This window comes from Mustela nivalis, assembly GCF_964662115.1.
Source record: "Mustela nivalis genome assembly, chromosome: 9".
Classification (NCBI taxonomy): domain Eukaryota; kingdom Metazoa; phylum Chordata; class Mammalia; order Carnivora; family Mustelidae; genus Mustela; species Mustela nivalis.
Genome location: NC_139028.1, coordinates 63,831,379 through 63,854,827, shown reverse-complemented (window position 1 = coordinate 63,854,827; position 23,449 = coordinate 63,831,379). Strand labels below are relative to the sequence as shown.

At 35.2% G+C, this 23,449-nt stretch overlaps 1 protein-coding gene and 1 pseudogene across 4 annotated transcripts in view; one reads left to right on the top strand and one right to left on the bottom strand.

Moving 5' to 3' along the window:
• The window catches only part of FCHSD2 (FCH and double SH3 domains 2), a 284,078-nt gene that overhangs the window by 188,609 nt on the left and 72,020 nt on the right, over positions 1 to 23,449 (bottom strand). The window lies entirely within an intron of this gene.
• LOC309841244 (AH receptor-interacting protein pseudogene) lies at positions 14,812 to 15,571 on the top strand (annotated as a pseudogene). Its single transcript has one exon. The product of its transcript is annotated as an AH receptor-interacting protein pseudogene (transcript).

Below are 23,449 nucleotides of genomic sequence, written 5' to 3'. Positions count from 1 at the left end.
ACAGCAATGGTACAAGGGATGGAAAGGAGGAATTAGGATTATTTTATTATTATAAGATACTCACACTACCCAAGAAGTGATATGGTGTTATTTGAAAGTAGATTTAGATTACATAATGCAGGCTCTAGGGCAACCACTAAAAATAGTTAAATATATACATATGACACATACGTATCTAACAGATAAATCTAATAGATAGATAACATTCTAAGAAAGGAGCAAAATTAGAATCATATAAAATGCTCAGCTAAAACCACAAAAGGCAAAAAGAAAATGGAAGACAAAATAGGAACAAAGAACAATAGCAAGAAATAGAAAATAGTAACCAATGTGGTAGATATAAGTTCAATTACATCAATAAGCATTTTTTTTTTGCAACAATGGTTTAAATGTACCAATGAAAAGACACATACTATCAGAAAGGTCAATAAAAAAGATTAAAAAAAGGGGTGCCTGGGTGGTTCAGTTGGTTAAGCATCTGCCTCTGGCTTAGCTCATGATCCCAGGGTCCTGAGATTGAGTCCCTCATTGGGCTCCCTGCTCAGTGGGAAGCCTGCTTCTCCCTCTCCCACTCCCCCTGCTTGTGTTCCCTCTCTCGCTGTGTCTCTCTCTGACAAATAAATAAATAAAATCTTTAAAAAAAAAAAAAAGACCGGGGCACCTGGGTGGCTCAGTGGGTTGAGCCGCTGCCTTCGGCTCAGGTCATGATCTCAGGGTCCTGGGATCGAGTCCCGCATCGGGCTCTCTGCTCAGCAGGGAGCCTGCTTCCTCCTCTCCTCTCTCTGCCTGCCTCTCCGACTACTTGTGATTTCTCTCTGTCAAATAAATAAATAAAATCTTAAAAAAAAAAAAAAGACCTAAATATATGCTGTCTATAAGAAACCCATTTTCCATATAAAGACACTCATAGGTTAAAACAGTAAATGGATGGAGATTAACATACCATGCTAACACTAATCAAAAGAAAGCAGTAATAGCTATATTATTATAATATATATGTATATATATATAATAGTAATAGCTATATTAATTTCAGACAGAGCAGACTTCATAGCAAGAAACGTTTCCATGAATAAGAAAGGGTATTATATATAATGGTAAGAGTCAATTCTTCAATTCAACATAACAATTCTTAATGTGTATCAAACTACATGAAGTGAAAACTAGTAGCACTTCAAGGAGCAACAGATGAATCCACTATCATGCTTGGAGACTTCAACAACCTCTATCAGAAACAGATGGATCCCAACAGGCAGAAAATCAGTAAGGACATAGTAGAACTCAAGAACACTAAAGTCAATGGGATATAACAAACATCCATAAACTACTTCATCCAAGAACAGCAGACTATACCTTCTCATGTTCACTTGGAACATGCACAAAGACAGACCACATTGTGGGCCATAGAACACAACAGATTTTATTTACTGTTTGAGAGATAGCGAGTGAGCACAGGCAGGGGAGAGGCAGACAGAGAAGCAAGCTCCCCCACTGAGCAGGGAGCCCAATGAGGGACTCAATCTCAGGATCCCAGGACTCTGGGATCATGACCTGAGCCAAAGGCAGACGCTTAACTGACTGAGCCACACAAGTGCCCCAAACACAACAGATTTAAAAGAAAAAATATATATATAATATCTGTTCTCAGACCACAGTGAAATTGAACTAGGTATCAATAACTGCAAGATCACTGAAAAATCCCAAATTTGTGGAGATTAAAAAACACATTCCTAAATAACTTGTGAGTCAAAGAAACCTCCAAAGAAATTTTTAAATATGTTAAACTAAATGAAAATGAAAACACAACTTTTCAAAATTTGTTTGATGCAGCAAAAGCAATGCCTAGAGGGAAATCTGTAGCACTAAATGTACATATTAGAAGATCTCAAATCAGTAATCTAAGCTTTACTTTAGGAAACTAGAAAAAAAAAAAAGAATAAATTCAATCCAAAGTAAGCAGAAGGAAAGAAATAAAAAGAATTAGAGGGAAAAAAAATCAATGACATTGAAAACGGAAAATCATTAGAGAATATCAGTGAAACAAAAGGTGGTTCTTTGAAAAGATCAATAAAATTGATAAGCTCTAGCCAGGATAATTAAGAAAAAGAAAAAAGAGAGAAAAGAAACAATACTAATATCAGAAATCAAGGAGGAGCTATCACTACAGATCATATGGATATAAAAAGGATAATAAAGGAATACTATGAATAACTCAATGACCATATATTTGATAACCTAGACAGAATGGAGTAATTCTTTCAAAGACACAATTTGCCATAAACTCACACAAGAAGAAACATAACCAGAATAGATCTATATATAAAATATAGCTATGCCTATAATATGTATGTTATCAACAACATACATTATGTTTTGTTTACTGATCTACTCTGACATTCCCTTTTGCTTATCAAAGTGAGGATGTGAACAGTGTCTTTTAATTGATGCATTTAATCCCTGATGTTCAAGTGATTAAAGACAGTGAATCAATAATTAATAATCTTCCAAAACAGAAAGCACCAGATCCAAATATCACTGGTGAGTTTTACCAAGAACTTAGGGAAAAATTACACTAATTCTCTACAACCTCTTTCAGAAGATAGAGGGAATATTTCCTAACTCAATCTATGAAGCTGGCATTACCTTAAATCCAAAACTAGACAAAGACACTATAAGAAAACTATAGACCAAAAAAATCATGAGCATAGATGCAAAAATCCTTAAAAAAGTATAGGCAAATTGAACCCAACAATGTATAAAATACATCATAACCTAGTGGGATTTATCTCAGGTAGGCAAGACTGGTTCAACAGTTAAAAATCAATTAATGCAATCCATCATATCAAATGGCCAAAAAGAAAAATGACACAATCATATCAATAGGTACAAAAAAGAATCTGACAAGACCCAACACCCTTTTATAATAAAAAAATTCTCAGTAAATTAGGAATAGTGGGGTACTTCCTCAACATCATAAAGAATATCTACAAAAACCTTACAGCTACATCGCACTCAATGGTAAGAGACTCAAAGATTTCCTGCTAAGATCAGTTACAAGGCAAGGATGTCCCCTCTCCCCACTCCTTTTCAACATCATACTGAAGTACTAGCTAACACAGTACGACAAAGAAAAGAAATACAAGGTATACAGATGGGGGGGAAAACTCTTCCTGTTTGCAGATGGCATGATTGTCTCTATAGAAAACACAAAAGAATCAACAACCAAAAACCCTCATGGAATTAATAAACATTTACAGTAAGTTTGCAGGATACAAGCTTAATATAAAAAAGTCATTTTCTGGAGTGCCTGGCTGGCTCCATTGGTGGAGCATGTCACTTCTGATCTCAGAGTCATGGGTTCAAGCCCATGCTGGGTGTAGAGATGACTTAAAAATAAAATCTTAAAAAAAAAAAAAGGCATTTCCTTTTCTATGCATCAATGAAAATGTGGAATTTGAGATTAAAATCACAATGCCATTTACACTAGCACTCAGAAAAATGAAATATTTACATATAAGTCTAACAAAATATATACAAGCTCTATATGAGGTAAACTACAAAACTCTGATAAACGAAAATCAAAAAACTAAATAAACATAGAGATATTCCATGTTAATGGATAGGAAAACTCAATATTGTCAGGATGTCAGTCCTTGCCAATTTGATCTGTAGATTCAATACAACCCTGATCAAAATCCCAGCAAGTTATTCTGTGGATATCAACGAACTGATTCTAAAATTTATATAAAGGGGCAAAAGACCAAATAGCCAACACAGTATTGAAAGAGGAGAACAAAGTTGGGAAACTGACACCATTTCACTTCAAGATTTAGTATTAAGCTACACCAATCAAGACAGTGTAGTACTGGTGAAAGCACAGACAGATCAACAGAAAAGAAGAAAGCCCAGAAATAGAGCCACATAAATAGTCATCTGATCTTTGATGAAAGAGCAAAGGCAACATAATGGAGCAAAGAAATTCTCTTTAACAAATGGTACTGGAACAACTAGACATCAATATGTAAAAAAAAAAAAAAACCCGATTCTAGACATAGACCTTAACACCATTCACAAAAATTAACTCAAAACAGATTACATACCAGGACATCCGGGTGGCTCTGTTGGTTAAGTGTCTGTCTTCAGCTCAGGTCATGATCCCAGAGTCCTGGGATCAAGCCCCAAGTTGGGCTCCCTGCTCAGCAAGGGGTCTGCTTCTCCTTCTCCCTCTGCCTCTCCCCCTGCTCTATTTCTCTCTCTCTCTCTCTTTCTCTCATTCTCTCAAATAAATAAAATCTTTTTTAAAAATGGATCATATACCGACATACCATTTTGTAAAATACAAAACTATAAAATTCCTTGAAGATAACACAGGGAAAATCTAGATGACCTTGAGTATGGTCATCACCATATGTTTTTTAGATACTACATGAAATCCATGAAAGAAATAATTGGCAAGCTGGACTTCATTAGAATTAAAAACTTAAGCTCTGTGGAAGATATTTGCAAAAGACACATCTGATAAAGAAGTGTTTTCTAAAATATACCAAGAACTCTTAAAACTCAACAATAAGGAAACAACCCAATTAACAATGAGTCAAACACCTTAGCAGACATGTCACCAAAGAAGATTAACATACAACAAAGAAGCATATGAAAAGATGCTCCACATGACATGTCATAAGAGAAATAGCAAAATAAAACAATAAGATAACACTACATGCCTTTAAGAAAGGACAAACTGTGGATCACTGACAATACCAAGTGCTGACGAGGATATGGAGCAAGAAGAATTTTCATACATTGCTGCTAGAAATGCAAAAAGGTATAGCTACCTTGCATATGCTCTTACCATATGATCCAGTAGTTACACTCCTTGGTTTTTACCCAAGGGAGTTGAAAACGTATGGTCACACAGAAATCTACACAAGAATGTTTATAGCAGATTTATTCATAACTTCTAAAACTCAGAAGCAACCAAGACTTCAGTGGGCAAATGGATACGGTGGTATATCCAGACAATAAAGGGTTATTCAGTGCTAAAAAGTAATAAACTATCAAGCCATGAAAAGACATGGATAAAGCTTAAATATGTATCACTAAGTGAAAAGAGCCAATATGAAATACTGTATGACTCGATTTTTTGACACTTGGAAAAGGCAAAACGAAGGATAGTTTAAAAAAAAAAATCAATGATTGCCAGAGTTGGGGGCAATGGAATGTAGACAGAGAACAGAGGATTTTTAGTACAATGAAACTACTCTGCATATTATAATGATGGATATATGCACCTGCATATTTGTCCAAACTCATTGAATGTACAACACCAAGAGTGAACCCTAATGTAAATTATGGACTTTGGGTGATTTTGATTTGTCCGTGTAGGTTCATCAATTGGAATACACACATCACTCTGGTGGGGGATACTGGCAATGGGGGAGGCTACACTTACGTGGGAGTAGGTGGTATATATGAAATCTCTGTATCTTTATCTTAACTTTGCTATGAACCTAAAACTGCTCTCGAAGATACTGTCTAAAATAAAATAAAGCACTGCTCAAACTATTCTTAATATTTTAGAAAGAAATAAAACATTCAATTCTCATAGTTCCAATGTTTTAAATTAAGTATACTAAATATTATTTTTATTAGTATAGTACAATAGTTTTACTAGTACAGAAAATAGTTTCACTATTTTCTATTTCCTTATACCTTTACAGATGACAGTAAAATTTTTGACAAAAAATGTTTTAAAGTCACAGAACAACTGTAATTTTTCCATTAAGATCACTTTGCAGTTTCAGCTTGCACCATCATTTGACACAATCCTGCATGTGAATGAAGGAAAGTGAGGACTGTTGGTATAAGGATTGGAGAAAGAAACAAAACTGCTATCATTCTCAAATAACATGATTATTTACACAGAGGGAAAATTTAAAAATAAACAATTAGAATTTAAAGTGTTCAGCAGAATGCTAACACAAAAATCAAAATTCAAAACTCTATACATGATCAAAAGGTAAAAAATTAGTTTCTTGAAAGATGTCAACTTTAATAAAGGTCCACAATTCCAAAATGTAAAATCAGCTGAAAACAAAGTTTATCTGTAACTTCTTCAGTGGCAAAACAAGCCCCGAACTGAGATGATGTTATTTAAAATTTTAATGTGCCAGAAAATATGGGGATATAATATATGGTATACAGATTAAGTATGTAGGATTAAGTTTAGCGCAAGTGTTAGAACCCTCTATTGAGAAAATTATAAAACTTTTATTGGAAGACATTAAAGAATACCTTTGATATGGACAGATATGCCAAGGTAATTGATTGCATATCTCATTTTGTAAGTTGTCAATTCCTTCCCAACTGATTTATAAATAAATATAATCTCATTTGGTCTTTTTGTAAATCCCAACTGATCTTTTGGCAAAACTTGACAAGCGATTCTAAAATTTGTATGAAAGTACAAAGGGCTAAGAATAGTAAAAAACAGAGACGAACAACATGAAAAAACCTGCTATACCAGATATAAAAATTTATTGGAAAGCTGTACGAATTAAAACAGTATATTTATATAAGGAAGAAAGAACAGTAAAAGAGATGAAAGACCCCAGAAACTGATGCACAGATATATGGACAATATATAATAAAAGTGACTCTGTAAAGACTATCTTTATTTCAAACTACTTCTTCAAGGACATCTGTATATCAAACAGCATTGAAGGACAGAAATCGATCTCTCCGAATGGGTGAAATAGGTTATGGGGACTAAGGAGGGCACTTGCTGTGATGGGCACTGGGTGTTGTATCGAAGTGTTGAATCAGTATACTGTACTCCTGAAACTAGTTATCACACCATACATTAACTACCTGGAATTTAAATGAAAACTTTAAAAAAAAGTTTCCAGAGTGCTGGAAATTTTCTGTTTCTTTACTTACAAGTTAAATAGGCATTTGCTTCATAGTTAGATATTTAGTGTACATTTCTATTCCTTGCATTTTTATTTACTGCTATTGTTTTTCACAATTTAAAAATATCTAATTTTAAATGATTAGACCATCACATCATTAGAACTTGGAGTATATAAATTTATATAACATGATAAATGGAAAGAATCTTATTTCCTAATTTTGCTACTTTCCCAATTTCTTTATTCCATTGGTTTATACACAACAGGTACTCAGTAAAAGCATAATTAACCAGGAGAGAGGAGGGCTCAGAAGATAACTAGCATAATAGTACCAAATCACACGATCACATGAATCATTTAAAAGAATCTAATAACACTAGAGAAATTTAACAATGGAGGCTAGTACTATAAACCTTTAAAAATGTATAACAGACTAATATTTAATATTTATATAATATTTTACTTCTTTGCATCATCTATTAAATCACTAACAGGCACTATTCAGTAATGAATGCATATATTACTGGTTTTTATAAGCAAGTATTCATCACTCTAGCCACTTTTCTGGGAAACCCACCAAGTAATACATAATTTAAGTTTTCTGTTAAATTTTTCCTTCCTATCTTGGTTACCAGATCTACCATAACCATTTGTGTAATTGAAGGAACTAATCAGTTAAATTACATACTACTTTTATTTTTCTTTATTATTTTTTAAAGATTTTATTTATTTATTTGACAGAGAGAAATCACAAGTAGATAGAGAGGCAGGCAGAGAGAGAGAGAGGGAAGCAGTAGAGAGCCCGATGCGGGACTTGATCCCAGGACTCTGAGATCATGACCTGAGCCGAAGGCAGCGGCTTAACCCACTGAGCCACCCAGGCGCCCTACTTATATTATTCTCTTAAAACACTGACCCAAGGTACACACTATAGATAAATATTTTCAGATTTAAAAAAATTATTTCTGTATTTTTAAAACACACATTATGTCAGACTACTAGCTTTACTGGTATCCATGTTCTCTTCTTCTTCAAGGCATACACATTGATGATATTTTCCCAGCCTCCTCTTAAATCAGATGTGACCATTTGACTGAGTTCTGGTAAGGAGAGTTAATGTGTGCCACATTCAGGTCTGGCCCATCAAGATCTCCTATGTGCAATCCTATTCTTCCTTCCTCTTCTACTAGCTAGATGCAAAGACCCAGCAGAGGACTTGACCCTGAAGAATTTCAGAGCCTCAAGATTAATGGACCCTGGATCACTAATTAAATGATCACATTGAGGCCATTTACCAAATTCCTGCAATAAAGTGTTACAATAATAAGAAATCATTTTATTTGACTTGCTAAAGCCTCAGAGATTTTCAGGTTGTCAATTAAAGTAATTAATCATCCTGATGAACACAGAATATTTACCAGTGAGACTCTATATGTGTTATTCATTTTGTTCCCAAATGTCACTACGGATAACATTCAGGGCCTGCCACTATCCTCCTTTACGTCAACCTTGTGTGATTTAGACAGACCATTTTAGTAGATAAATTAGGAAAAGGCGCCCCCTCTGGGAGGACACAACTCCATGGGAAACAGCTTGGCAAGGAAACTGTGTGAAGGAAAGGGGTCTCTTTCTGCAAGGGTCTGGGACAAGGTTTCCGTTGGGCAAGGTAAACCAGGACTGGATTTCAAGTTTCCATTTTAGCTATAGCTCAGCAGAGGCACAAACCATACAATCATTCTCAAAGGCCCCAGGTATACTTCTCTACCATTCTTTTTCCTACCACAGCAAATGGTGCTCCTATGATCCTTCACATATCAGCTACATTTCAGTAAAACAGGCACATACAAATTTGTCTGCATATAGGCAAGGTAATTTTTTAGGTAAAAAACTATAAAATATAATTCTTAAAAGATTTAAGATAAAATTCATATTTAAATTTAGGTGGTCAAAATTATTCATTCAACCTAATAAATTTCAAAAAGATTGGTTTTCAAAATTAAAAAGTAATTACTGAATTTCTTCTCCTGTTACATTAAATCCACTGTAAGCAAAGTACATACATAATTTTCACTGTTATTAATTTAAGTTCCAGTTTTTCTGACATTTTCTAAAATTAAGGGTAGGGGAACTACTATAGAGGACAGTGGAAGGAATCCCAGCCAGGCCGATATTTAAGCTACAGCACTACTGGCTACAGAAAATCAGTTAAACAATTAGTGCTGGAACAAAGAAAAGAACAGAACAGAACAGAGAAGAAACGGAAAGGAAAGGAAAGGAAAGAAATGAAATGAAATAAATAAGAAGTACAAAAATGCAAAGCAGCCCCCAAAGAACTCTTTCCTTCTAATACGTTGCACAGCCTCAGAGACCAAATAAATTGTGAGCATTTGAGCTTCAGTTGAAAAAAAAAAATCAGTTAACTCCTTAGGAGCTCAGGTTGCTCATCTGATATCTCCAATGCACACCCTGTTAAAAAATTTCTTCAAAATCTGACCCATAGAAACTCAACCAAAGGAAGATAACTGGTGTGAGAATTATAATGAGCTTACGAAAGGCCTAGCACAGTGACTGGGATCCAGCAGATACTAAATAAATATCACCTCATTCTTAAGCTCAACTGTAAAATTCTATGACTATTGCCTCTATTCTTACTGTTGAATTCATTAGCTGAAAAAAAAAAAAGAAACTTTAAAAAATATTTCTAAAGGCACTTCCAAATCTTAATTCCAAGATTCTACCAACCTACAATGAAAAATTCAAACTTTTGTCTTTTAGAGATTAAGCACATATATTAGAATACATATTAAAATTGGGCAAATAGCAGACAAATACTGTATTTAAAATAATATACATATTATATAAGAAAATAATGTGTTAATTTTCTCGTATGTTAAATAAAAATATTCGGAAACAAAAGATGGGAAGAAAAGTAAAAAGACCTCTTGCCTGAATTCCTGTAAGAACTTTCAAAAAGCCCCGATGAATTAATTTTAAAAGGAAAAACAACCAATAAAAAAAAGTATGTGAAAGCCAATAAAGCAAAAAGGCACTGCAATATCTACTAACATGGGAATGCACATAAATACCAGTACTGAAAGAAACAAAACTTATAAATTAAATACTATTTTTGGTACAGCTTGTCAAAAAAATAATGACTGGCAGCACTCATTCCTGTAAGGGTGAGATGCACCAGATTCTCTTTTAAATCATTAGTAGAAATATAAATTGCTGTACCATTTAAAATTTTTCACCTATTAGGAAAAAAATTTCTAATTAAAATTCTCTACCAGTTTCTCATTGTTTTACCTACTGGGATCTGTTAAATTTTTTTTTATTAGAGTGAGAGAGTGTGCATGCAAGTTGAGGGGGGAGGGAGAGAGGAAGAGGAAGAGAGACCTAAAGTAGGCTCCACACCCAGTACAGAGCTCCATCTCACAACCCTGAGATCATGACTTGAGCCAAAATCAAGAGCTAGATGCTTAACTTACCAAATCACCCAGGAGCCCCTATTAAATAAAATTTTTAATGCATATATGTTTTGCTGGAGGGATGCCATTTTTCAAAATTATTAAGATAAAAGCACAAAAGTGTAACAAGATAAACATGGATGTTCACTGCAGTATTGCTTTCAACTTGATGTGGATCAATCAGTGTGGATGTTAAACAACATCTGTAACATGAGCTATGATGTTGCCCCAAATTTTGAGATCTTTAAGTATTCACCTGGAGAAAATATCAATGATAAATATACTATTAATATGAAGGACATGAAATAAAAGAAATTTAAGTATGAGCCTAGTTCCCTACAGAGGATAAAAAACTACATTTTAAATGAGCATACATAACAGGAAAAGATGCATGCCAAACGTAAGAGAATGAATTCAAAAAGAAATAAGACAATTTTTACTTAATGTACCTCTGTATTATTTAAATTATTAAAACCACAATTACTTTTTAAATTAAAAAAAAAAAAAAAAAGACTGGGGTGCCTGGTGGCTCAGTCAGTTAAACATCTAACTTCAGCTCGGGTCATGATTTCAGAGTCCTAGGATCGAGCCCTGTGTTAGGCTCCCTGATTGGGTGGGGGAGTGTCTGCTTATCCCTCTCCCTCTGCCCAACCCACAAGCTCAAGTTCTCTCTCTCAATTAAAAAAAAAAAAGTCTTAAAAAAATAAATTAGTAAAAAATAAACTTAAAAAAGATTCTTATGAAATACTCAAGTTGTCTCGTATGTGCCTAAAATAATAAAAAAGTTGTCAGTTTCATTATATTTATTGTTTGTTACCCAAGGTTCTAAGAATATAATTATCTCTAATACTAAGTGGCATGATATACACTTGAATTTATATTCAGAATAAATTAACTAAAGAGGAGACAGAGCACAGGCAATTTTCTTATACTCTGTCTTAGATTTGTATCTTTAGATAGAAGAAAAAAATATTTAAAAATGTCAACCACTGAGGTACCTATTCACTTCCAATGATGTTGTAAGAAGTCCCAAAATAAAGTATTAAGCCATGATGTAACATAAAACACTTCTATAAAACTGCACTTCTATAAAACTGTCCCACAATTTCTAGTGGTAAATATTTATGTTCCTTCCTCCACAAATAGAAATGGAACCTTCTTTTCTTTTCACCTGACATCAATGTGATACCAAGTATTTCCTAGAACTGTGATTACCAGAATGCCATGAAATGTACTGAATTCTTCTACAATGTGCAAACTACTGAATTTCGAGGGCGAAATTCACTCAGTATTTGTTAGAAGACTATATATACAAATGACACTAAACCAATAACCTTGTCATCTCATTCAATTTATCAACAACTGTGAGTTGAGGAATAAATGGTATATATAATTTATTTACAGTAACTGTGTTAACAAACAGTACAGCCACAATTAGAACTCTGGCTATCTTATTCAATCTTTACATAGTATATATAACCTATGAAAATATGAGCTATTTTCAAGACTTTAGGAAGAGAACAAAATCATAGAAGATGAGGAAGAAAGGGAAAATAGAATAGAAAGAAATACAAAAACAGGACAATGGTAGCAAGTCAAACCACAAGAAAAATTTACCCAAAGCATATGAGGCATAGCTAGAGCAGCAGGATGTATCTGTGTATATGCTGCTTAGTTGGTGTAGTTCATTTCCTCAGAAAGGAATTTTAATTTCCTCAGAGAGGATCTCTCAGTTCATTCCACGCCAGGTACCTCAGCACCTATGAGACCCAAAATTTACCTCTGATCTCCCTTTACCCAGGGTTCACAATGGTCTAGTGTTGGTCTAAGGGAAATAGGCATTTCAGAGATGACTCCCCACAAACAGAATGGCTTGGTTAACTCTGTATGGGTACAGAATCAATGCTATGTAACAAACATTGTTAAAAATGCCAGTGGCGGGGCGCCTGGGTGGCTCAGTGGATTAAAGCCTCTGCCTTTGGCTCAGGTCATGATCCTGTGGTCCTGGGACTGAGCCCTTCATTGGGCTCTCTGCTCAGTGGGGAGCCTGCTTCTTCCTCTTTCTCTGCCTGCCTCTCTGCCTACTTGTGATCTGTCTATCAAATAAATAAATAAATCTTTAAAAAAATAAAAATAAAAATGCCAGTGGCTTAAATATTAAATGCTAATTCCTTATTCATTAATGCATGTTGGCTAGAGCTACTCCAGCTTCAGGCTGTGGGTCAAAGTTCAATTCTTCTTATCTTTCATTCTGGGACTCAGTCTGCAGGGGCAGTAGTAACCTGGGGCAAACACTTCTAGTAAATGGCAGAAGTACAGGAGAGCTAGAAGAATTGTACAAGTCCTCTTAAAATGTTATCTTCCAAAATGACCTACTGTCACTTCTATCTCCATTCTTTGGCCCAAGTAAGCCATACAGCTAAGTCCAAAGTCAGGGATATATGTTGCACCCCAAGGGAAAGGGTGCAGAAGGATTATTTCTGAGCAATAATTCAGTGTACTACAATAAACTCGAAGAGAAAGTCCCAGAAAAAAATTGATCACCACTGAGTAATTCACTACTATCAAATTCTCACATGATAAAGAGCTAAGATGAACAGAAAACATGTGAATGGCAGAATCAAGATGCAAAAACTTTTCAATATACAGGCACAATGGGCTAAACTCAATACAAAAGACTCTCATAGGAGTAAAAAATCCCGTTATAGCTCAGTGTAGGATGGAGAAGATCTGATTTAATAGCAAAGTATGTAAGACTTACTGGTTTTGAGTTTAAGCTCGGTAAGAGCCACTAAAATTATATAGATCCCTAACAGGACAATGTAACTTTGTCCATGTCAACAGTAACCAATATACATCACTGAGCAACTAGTACATATAAAGTACACAGTAAAACTTTTTAAAAAATGAAAATAAAAACACAGAAAGAAATCGTCTGCTCTCTCTGAGACAATTACACCCATAGGTTTATTAAATTCAGTTTTGATCTTAGTATCAATGTCTGGGGAATAATGACAACAAAAAAACCCAAAAAGAAAAGTAAAAGGTTTAAAACTGAGTTGCATAGGTCATTCAAATGTGAACTGAATAAACTACAGAAATTTAGGGCTGGAAATGCGGAAGTGGGATGTGGACCTGAAGAAAGAGAAAGAAAAAGCATAAAAGCTGTTTCCAGATTCCTTAAAAACCATCATATACCCAAGAAGTTTACTTAGAAGGGAATATTTTTGCTCAATATAAATAGGAACTTTCCTACTAGAAGATGAATGCCTAAGAGACAGGGAAATTACTATCACTAAATTCAGAAAGAGGCTGCAAGGTCTCTGTACCAGAGTTTGGCAATTTTTTTTTCTCTAAAGAGCCAAAGTGTATATATTGTTGGCTTTGCAGCTGTACAATCCCTGTGTCAACTACTCAACTCTGTCAGTGTGGCAAGAAAGCAGCTACAGATAACATGTAAACAAGTGAACATGATGGCCCAATAGAATTTTACTTACAAAAACAGGTGTCAAGTCAGATGGCTACAGTTTGCCAACCCCCTCTCTATATTAAAAAGAAAGAAAGAAGGTAAAGAGGGTTGGAATATATACAACCTTTACATCACTTCCAGCTCCAAGGCTCAAAAAAAAGTCATTAAGGCAATTCAATAATATACAGAAATAGATAGGGGAAAGGTCATTTTTTATACTTTGATATATCCATGTATATATCTGTATATTTATAATCACATAAAGAAAGGAATTTGCTATAAAGGGAAGATACACATTCTCTGAATGAGGTTTGAGTGGGAAATGAAGTAAAAGAATTTCAAAACAAGTAAGACTGAAGAGTTCATACTAATTTTACTTGTAAGTATAATTGAAAGTGAAATGCTAAAACCACAAAGTGTTATTTGAAGAGATGCGCTGGCTATGAAACAATAAAACCATCAAAGTCTAAGTGACACTTATATAGAAAATATAAAGAATTAAGTTCAAAGTAAAAATAATTTCAAAGTGTGTATTGAATTACAAAGCCAAGAGAAGCAAATGTTCCTTCTTTCACATATAAACTTAGTACTTTCTAGGCTTCTTATATAGTAGCTCTTCAAGAAACTAAAACTAACACAGACAGAGAGAGAGAGGGAGGGAGAAAGACAAACACACACACACACGCACATTAGGAGAAAACTCCATCAAAAATATTTGCTTAGAGGGACGCCTGGGTGGCTCAGTTGGTTAAGCAGCTGCCTTCAGCTCAGGTCATGATCCCAGCGTGCTAGGATCGAGTCCCACATCGGGCTCCTTGCTCGGCAGGGAGCCTGCTTCTCCCTCTGTGTCTGCCTGTGCTCACTCGCTCTCCCTCTCTCTCTCTGACAAATAAAATCTTAAAAAAAAAAAAAAATAAATATTTGCTTAGAAATACCCAATGAATCTGCAACAAAAAAACAATTTCTAATGATACCACACAAGGTTCCACGCATTCAAGAACTGACTAATGACGCCCTGCAGCAGAACCCCCAGCCTCTCATCTTCGACATTGAGATGCTCAAGGTGGAGAGTCCCGGCACGTACCAGCAGGACCCCTGGGCCATGACGGATGAGGAGAAGGCGAAGGCGGTGCCGCTCATCCACCAGGAGGGCAACAAGCTGTACCGGGAGGGCCACATGAAGGAGGCCGCCGCCAAGTACTACGATGCCATCGCCTGCCTCAAGAACCTGCAGATGAAGGAGCAGCCTGGATCCCCTGACTGGATCCAGCTGGACCAGCAGATCACCCTGCTGCTCCTCAACTACTGTCAGTGCAAGCTGGTGGCCCAGGAGTACTACGAGGTGCTGGACCACTGCTCGTCCATCCTAAACAAGTACGACGACAACGTCAAGGCCTACTTCAAGAGGGGCAAGGCGCACGCGGCCGTGTGGAACGCCCAGGAGGCCCAGGCTGACTTTGCCAAGGTGCTGGAGCTGGACCCCGCCCTGGCGCCCATCGTGGGCCGGGAGCTGTGGGCCCTGGAGGCACGGATCCGGCAGAAGGACGAAGAGGACAAGGCTCGCTTCCGGGGCATTTTCTCCCACTGATAGGGCCTGGCCGGCCCTGCCTGGCCTGCCTGCCCCGCTGCTGCTGCCACTGATGCCCTGCCCCCGCTGCGTCCCGCTTCCCTGTGTATAAAGGCCGTATTTATCTCTTAAAAAAAACAAACAAACAAACAAAAAAAAAGAACTGACTAATGATATGTAAAAATAATTCACAGAACACACAAACCTAGCCATGTTTTTTAATAACTGCAAAAATAACATGGCAATTCCTTTAGTATACTGTGTGATTTGAACAGGATGGTATTAAGAAAGATTTTATTCAGTTTCACTATCAAACATAACTAACTCAGAACTATTTAAATCAATAAAGGATTATGTAGTTAACAAATGTGATTTGGAGTTTAAATTTTGTATGAGCATATATTCTGATGATATAACTATAATGACAGGAAAATACTCTGGACAGTTATCCAGAATGTAAATCAATACACTGCTTCCATCATCAAGAAACTCTTGCTATAATTAAAAAAAAAAAAAAAAAAATCACCTGTCTAAACAGTATGCTTAGTAATAGAGTATAACTGTGGATCATTTAAAGGCTAATGTAATTAAATTAGAGAATTCTCTCACTAAGTGATAAATCGGAAACTGATCATATATAACAGTTACTACATGCTAAGCTTTGACGGTTATCAAAGAGAAAATGTTCTGTCAAAAATGAACAATGAAATGAATTCTTAGTGTTTCTGCAAGATTAAAAAAAAAAAAAAAAAAAAAAAAAGGTTTGATCCCAATGCTTTAAATGTGAACTGGATAGCCAGACATGTCTGTCCTATATCTTTGGCATTTTTTAAATTAATTACTTCATACTTCCATGTAAGGAAGGCACATTAATGTTTCTCGGTGGCAATAAGATCAAAGCGAAAAGTAGTATGAAAGATCATCATTCAAAAAACTGCTAGAACTGATACAGGAATTCAGTGAAGTCAAGGAATAAAAAATCAACATACAGAAATCTGTTACAATTCTATACACCAACAATGAAGCAGCAGCAGGAGAAATCAAGGAATTGACCCCATTTACAATTGCCCCTGAAACCATAAGATACCTAGGAATAAACCTAATGAAACAGGTAAAAGACTTGTACTCTGGATACTATAAAATGCATATGAAAGAAATTAAAGAGGACAGAAAGAAATGGAGAAACATTCCACGCTCATATATTGGAAGAACAAAATTTGTTCAAATGTGTTTACTACCCAAAGCAATCTACACATTTAATGCAACCCCTATCAAAATAACAGCATTTTTTCACAGAACTAGAACAAACAATCCTAAAATTTGTATGGACCCAGAAAAGACCCCGATTAGCCAAAGCAATCTCAAAATAGAAAAGCTAAGGTGGAGGCATCACAGTTCCAGACTTCAAATTATATTACAAAGCTGTAGTGAACAAGACAGTACGGTACTGGCTCAAAAACAGACACATAGATCAATGAAACAGAACAGAAAACCCAGAGATGAACCCACAACTCTATGGTCAACTAATCTTTGACAAAGCAGGAAAGAATATCCAATGGAAAAAAGACATTCTTTTCAACAAATGATGTTGGGGAAACTGTACAGTGACATGCAGAAGAATGAAACTGGACCACTTTCTTATACCATACTCAAAAATAAACCCAAAATGGATGAAAGGCCTCAATGTGAAACAGGAATCCATGAAAATCCTAGAGGAGAACACAGGCAGCAACCTCTTTGACAACAGCTGTAGCAGCTTCATACTATATAAAAGTCCTCTGGGGCAAGGGAAACCAAAGCAAATATTGGGATTTCGTCAAAGCAAATATTGGGATTTCCTTCTTGCACAGTGAAGGAAACAACCAACAAAACAACCTTCAAAATGGGAGAAGATATATGCAAAAGACATATCTGATAAAGGGTTCATATCCAAACTTTATAAAGAACATATCAAACTCAACACCCAGAAAACAAATAACCCAATTAAAAAGTGGGCAGAAGACAAGAGTTGACATTGTTTCAAAGAAGACATACAGATGGCTATCAGACACATGAGAAGATGCTCAACACCACTTATCATCAGGGAAATACAAATTAAAATGGCTACAATTAACAACACAAGAAACAAAAGATGTTGGCAAGGATGCAGAGAAAAGGGAACCCTCTTACACTGTTGGTAGGAAGGCAAACTGGTGCAGCCACTCTGGAAAACAGTACAGAGGTTCCTCAAAAACTTAAAAATAGAACTACCTTAAGACCCAACAAATGCACTACTAAGAATTTAACCAAAGGCTACAAAAATACTTATTCAAAAGAATATCTGCACCTCCATGTTTTAGCAACATTTATTAACAATAGCCAAATTACAGAAAAAGACCAAATGTCCATTGACTGATGAATGGATAAAGAGGATGTGGTATATATACACAATGGAATATTACTCAGCCACGAAAAAGAACGAAAATCTACCATTTGCAACACGTGGATGGAGCTAGAGAGTATTATGCTAAGTGAAATAAGTCAGAAAATACAAATACCATATAATTTCACTCATATGTGGAATTTAAGAAACAAAACTGATGAACATCGGAGGAAAGAAGAAAGAGAGAAAGAGGCAAACCATAAAACAGACTCTTCAATACAGAGAACAAACTGAGGGCTGCTGGAGGAGTGATGGGTGAGAGATGGATTAAATGGGTAATGGGTATTAAGGAGGGCACTTGTGATTAGCACTGGATGTTTTAAGTGATGAATCACTAAATTCTACTCCTGAAACTAATATTACACTATTTGTTAACTAACAAATTTAAACAGAAACTTAAAACTGCAAAGATCCGAGTTTCAACAGATACTTAAGACATGTTCCATAATTTAACAATAATTTTCAATGAAATAGGTATGATCAGATACTGTACATTTATTTAAGGATTTTCACTTCATACATTATATACATACAAATTTCCTATCTTTTTCCCATCCAAAGAAAATCTAAATATAAGAAATCTATGAATCTAGAATCCATTTCTTTGAGAGATAATTTAAATTTAACTATAACTCAATAGGATAAACTGCTGGAACAGACTACCAAAGCAAAGATATAAAACAAATTCTGAAAGTAAAAAATCACTTCATCTTGGGGAAAAGTTAGAAATGTATATCCTGAGTTTGTTGAAATTTCTTAAGTCTCTTCTCTAGTTCAGTTCTCATCAACATTCTTCTGAGAGTCTGGTTTCTCTACACTGAATATTGTTAAAATAAAACCTAAGAACAGTTGACATATATATACATTACCTTTTGTGAGTCGCACTGCTGTCAACCCAACCTAGTTTAGATAAATTAACAGCAAGCAGCAAATTTGTCACATTAAAATTTTTACTGATGTATACAGCATTTGTTTAGTGTGCATACAGGCATTTAATAAATGGGGAGTTGCAATTTCACTCAACATGTCTAGTTAATATTCTAGAATGACAAAAAAGCTATGACTATAATAGCAACTCTATATTAATTGGCTACATGAAACTTTCAGGTAACAACATTTACAGTTTTTCTAATTCTTTTCTTTTGCCTTATGTATGACTACTCTATCAAAATGTATTTTATTATCTACTTAATTAAAATTTTTTAAGCTTCTATCATATGTCCTTTTCAATATCATTTTCCTGTAGTTTTAATTATGCTTTACAGAAGTGTACATCAATGAATTATTAGGAAGAAAAAAAAAGTCCTCACAACAGATAGTTTAAGAAGCACATTTCTAGTGCACAGGCTGCCAAATTACAGCCTGCAGTCTATTTCTCTAAAGTTTGCCTGTAACAAAAGCACATCTACTTGTTTACCAGTTGTCTATGGCTACTTTCACTCAGCAAAGTTGAGTAATTTTGGCAAAGATCATATGACCCTCAAAGCCTAAAATATTTCTATCTGGTTCTATGCAAAACGTGTTTGGCAACCCTTGCTCTAGATGGCTGAGCAAAACACTGAGAAAGCCTATTTTCCTCTCTCATTCAGTAGGCAAAGACACTGTTAGAGCTCAGGACTCCACAGATGATTAAAAACACTCCTAACTGCAGAGCTCTAAAAGAATTGAAATTTAGATACTATTTAGGTACTATCATTGAGAGGGAATAAAGGGCACATAAGCCCATCAACATGGCCTCTGTCTCCTGGTATACTAAAATTCTCATTTGTGTGTCTAATTCTAATTTAAAAAAAGAATCACAATCCAGGCCATCTGGGTGACTCAGTCAGTTAAGCATCTGCCTTCTGTTCAGGTCATGATCACAGGGTCCTGGGATCAAGTCTGGTATCAGGATTCCTGCTCAATGGGGAGATCCTCCTTCTCTCCCTCTGCTTGCCGCTCCCCCTGCTTATACTCGCATTCTCTCTCTCTCACACTCACTCTCTGGCAAATAAATAAGTAAAATTAAAAAAAAAAAAAAAGAATCACAATCTGATTCAGATAGGAAAAACAGCACTAAATCTGGAAGACCCTAAAGAATCTTCGAACCAGACACATAATGAGGGTTCCAACTAAAGGAGCATATGTGCATGTGTGTGTATGTGTATCATATGTACACATATGAGGAGCAAGAGAAAAAGGACCTTCTCCTGCTGTAATTTTTATCTAATTGCACTTCCAACACAATCAAAAAGCAGTATCCTATGTAGATTTCAAGAAACAATGAAAACAGTAGAAAAGATCATTTTAGTTTGATGTGCTTTAAATTTTATCTGGAATCTAATCTTAAAATGATGTTACATTTATAATGGTTATCTAATTCAATGCCCATGGTTCAAGTATTTTAAAAGAATAAAATTATTTTTATGAAAACCTATGTCAGATTAGGTCATTATAATTTTTATGGGCTAGAAATGCAAAGTCTATAAAATGGAAAGATATCTTCTTATTTTAATACCTCACTATTACACTCAAATAGCTCAAATAGTTTCCTATGATGAATTTTTTTCTATCATGATTTTTTGAACTCCATTATATTATACATTATATAATATATAGTATACATCAAATAATGAATACAAATTCTAGAAAGTTGCTGAAAATTATACATTAGGATTAGTTTAAAAGCTCAACTTTAGAATATTAGTGCTGGGTGCCTGGGTGGCTCAGTGGGTTAAAGCCTCTGCCTTCGGCTCAGGTCATGATCCCAGGGTCCTGGGATCAAGGCCCGAATCGGGCTCTCTGCTCAGCAGGGAGCCTGCTTTGCGCCCTCTCTCTCTGCCTACTCTGCCAAATAAATAAACAAAATCTTTAAAAAAAAAAAACAACAGAATATTAGTGCTAAGAATGTTTTGAGCATAATATCAAAGAGTCAATACATCAATAAATATTGGGTTTTCCCTTTCAAATAGATCAAAAGCCACAAGGAATGACATACCATTCTCAGCTTTAAACAGTTTATAATCTAGTTGAGGTCCTCTACAAAATTTAAAAGCAAGAAACGCTTCTAATGGTTAATGGTATGAAAGAATTTGTCTGTCTTCAAAACTCTTATTAGCAGGGTGCCTTGGTGGCTCAGATGGCTGGGTGTCTGCCTTTCAGCTCAGAGTCTTGGGATCAAGCCCTGCATCAGGCTCCCTGCTCAGCAGAGAGCCTGCTTTGCCCCCTCCCTCTGCTGCTTGCCCTGCTGTGCTCTCACTCTCTTTCAAATAAACAAAAAATCTAGAAACAAGACAAAACAAAAAGCCCTCATCAGCAATCATATCCTAAAATATTGCAAATTACAAGAAAATGCTACAATTGTATAAGCCATAATATACTTTTTAAAACTGGCTAAGATGACTTTCTAGTATCTTTTTTTTAAGAGTTCAAACCTCCAAAAAAAGTAAATCTAATTTTGAGCATTGACCATCAGAAGTCTTTTTTTTTTAATTAACATATAATGTATTATTTGCCCCAGGGGTACAGGTCTGTGAATCACAAGGCTTCCATATTTCACAGCCCTCACCACAGCACATACCCTCCTCCAGTGTCCATTACCCAGCCACCCTACCCCTACCCGCCACCCCCCAGCAACCCTCAGTTTGTTTCATGAGATTAAGAGTCTCTTATGGTTTGTCCTGCTCCTGATCCCATCTTGTTTCATTTTTTCCCTCCCTACCCCCCACAACCTCCACCCTCTCAAATTCCTCATATCAAAGAGATATGTGGATTCAGTCCAAAATTTAAATAAAGAATATAAATAAAGAATAAAAAGACTAAAACATCAACTCAATGAAAAAGAGAAAATGAACCTTTCAAAAACAAAGCGTATCTGAGGTATTTCAATGGAAATGTCCTTATGTCTGCAATTTACTTTGAAATGTACCAAAAATAAAATGAATTCATGAATGGCAGAATGATCAATAAATGGATATGTGATAAAGCGAGTATACCAAAATGTTAACAGTAGAATGTAAGTGGTATATGAGTGTTAACTGTCATATTTTTTCAACTTTGCTCAATGTTTGAAAATATTCATAATAAAAGGGAATGAAATAAAGCATATTAACATTTTAACATCCTTTCAGCATGACATCAGTTGAAGAATTTAGTGAGTACAATATACTTGTCTCCAAAAAAAGAATTTGGAATGCTCTCAATTTTATTCACAAGAACAGATTAACTGATTTGAATTACCAACACAAAGATACAAAGAACTAGTTAACAGCACACAAAGAATAATGGAAAATTAAATAGAAGGATGGGGAGGGGTCTCATTAATTGTTCACTAACCATTTTTAAGGAGTAGGGGGAAACATTTTAAAAACCAAAGAAGATACTTAGATAACTAAACTGGCATGAAGGCTTTTAGAATCCTCACAATTCCAGAACGGTTCCAAACCTAAAAGTCAACAATGTCTACAACATCTTTGGTAGCAAAGAAGCAGCTGCTCTCTCTCTGAATCCTACGCCATAGAGTAAAAATCTGTGCTAGAACACTCATTTCCCCTGCTCTTGTTTTCAGGATAGTTCTAATTTCTAATCCACTGTACTACTGGATTTTTAGTCTACACACACACACATAATCTTGTTCATCTTAGATAATTCAGATATTTATTCTGCTATGAAGTGTTTATCCATAAGAAAGCATACTCTAATTAAAAAAAAATTAAGCAAACAGTAACGCTACATTATTATCATTATCATTATCATTATTCTATTTCACAGATTGGCAAATGGATCCAAAGTCCCACAGCAAGTAAATGGCAGAGCTGGGATTCAAACCATATTCTTAACCATCAGACTATACTCTCCATTTAGAAAATTCCTATCCTCCAGAAACCCACTTTTAGTAAATACTCAAAATTTCTAACTCATGAAGATCTAAAGATTTTGAAAATGGACCTTAGGTTTTTAAGAACTGAGCCAAAGGGCAATGGGGGCCTCTGTGTTTAAGAATTGGCATATTTTATTCCAACAGTAACTGATAGTGAATGTCTTAAACACAGAAGTCTTCCCTGCTCGTTCATTACTAGTATGGACTGCTTCTCTACTTATAATCTTGCTGCATATAATTGTGATTTGGAAACTACTTCATTCCGCCTTATGCTATACTAACTCATTTACACATTTTTTTATCCTACCTGATCATGAACCATTTGAGGCTAAAAATCAAGTTTTATCTTTGCATCTACCCTGAAAAACTGACTTAAGAAACCATTTGGTTCATATTACAATAATTCAACATTTAAGTCACCAAAAAAAAAAAAAAATTGAATAGCTGCTCACTAAAATAAGTTAATAACATTAATAACAGTTCATTAGAATATTCCTTTGAATCGGTGATGCTTGGTCTACATTAATCCATAGAGAATAAGAGTATAATTCTGCTAAATGATACATGTTTTTAAAACTAGAGAAAGGCAAATGTCATGAAATGGACATAAGGATTTAATCCTACTACAAAAAGTGTTGCCAACTTTTTGCAAACTATTTAAGTGTAAACCTCATTAAATAATTAATTTCTGAGAACATAAGGGAATTAATTTATACTACATGACTACATAAGCGACTTCTGGTTTTCAACTACCAGTC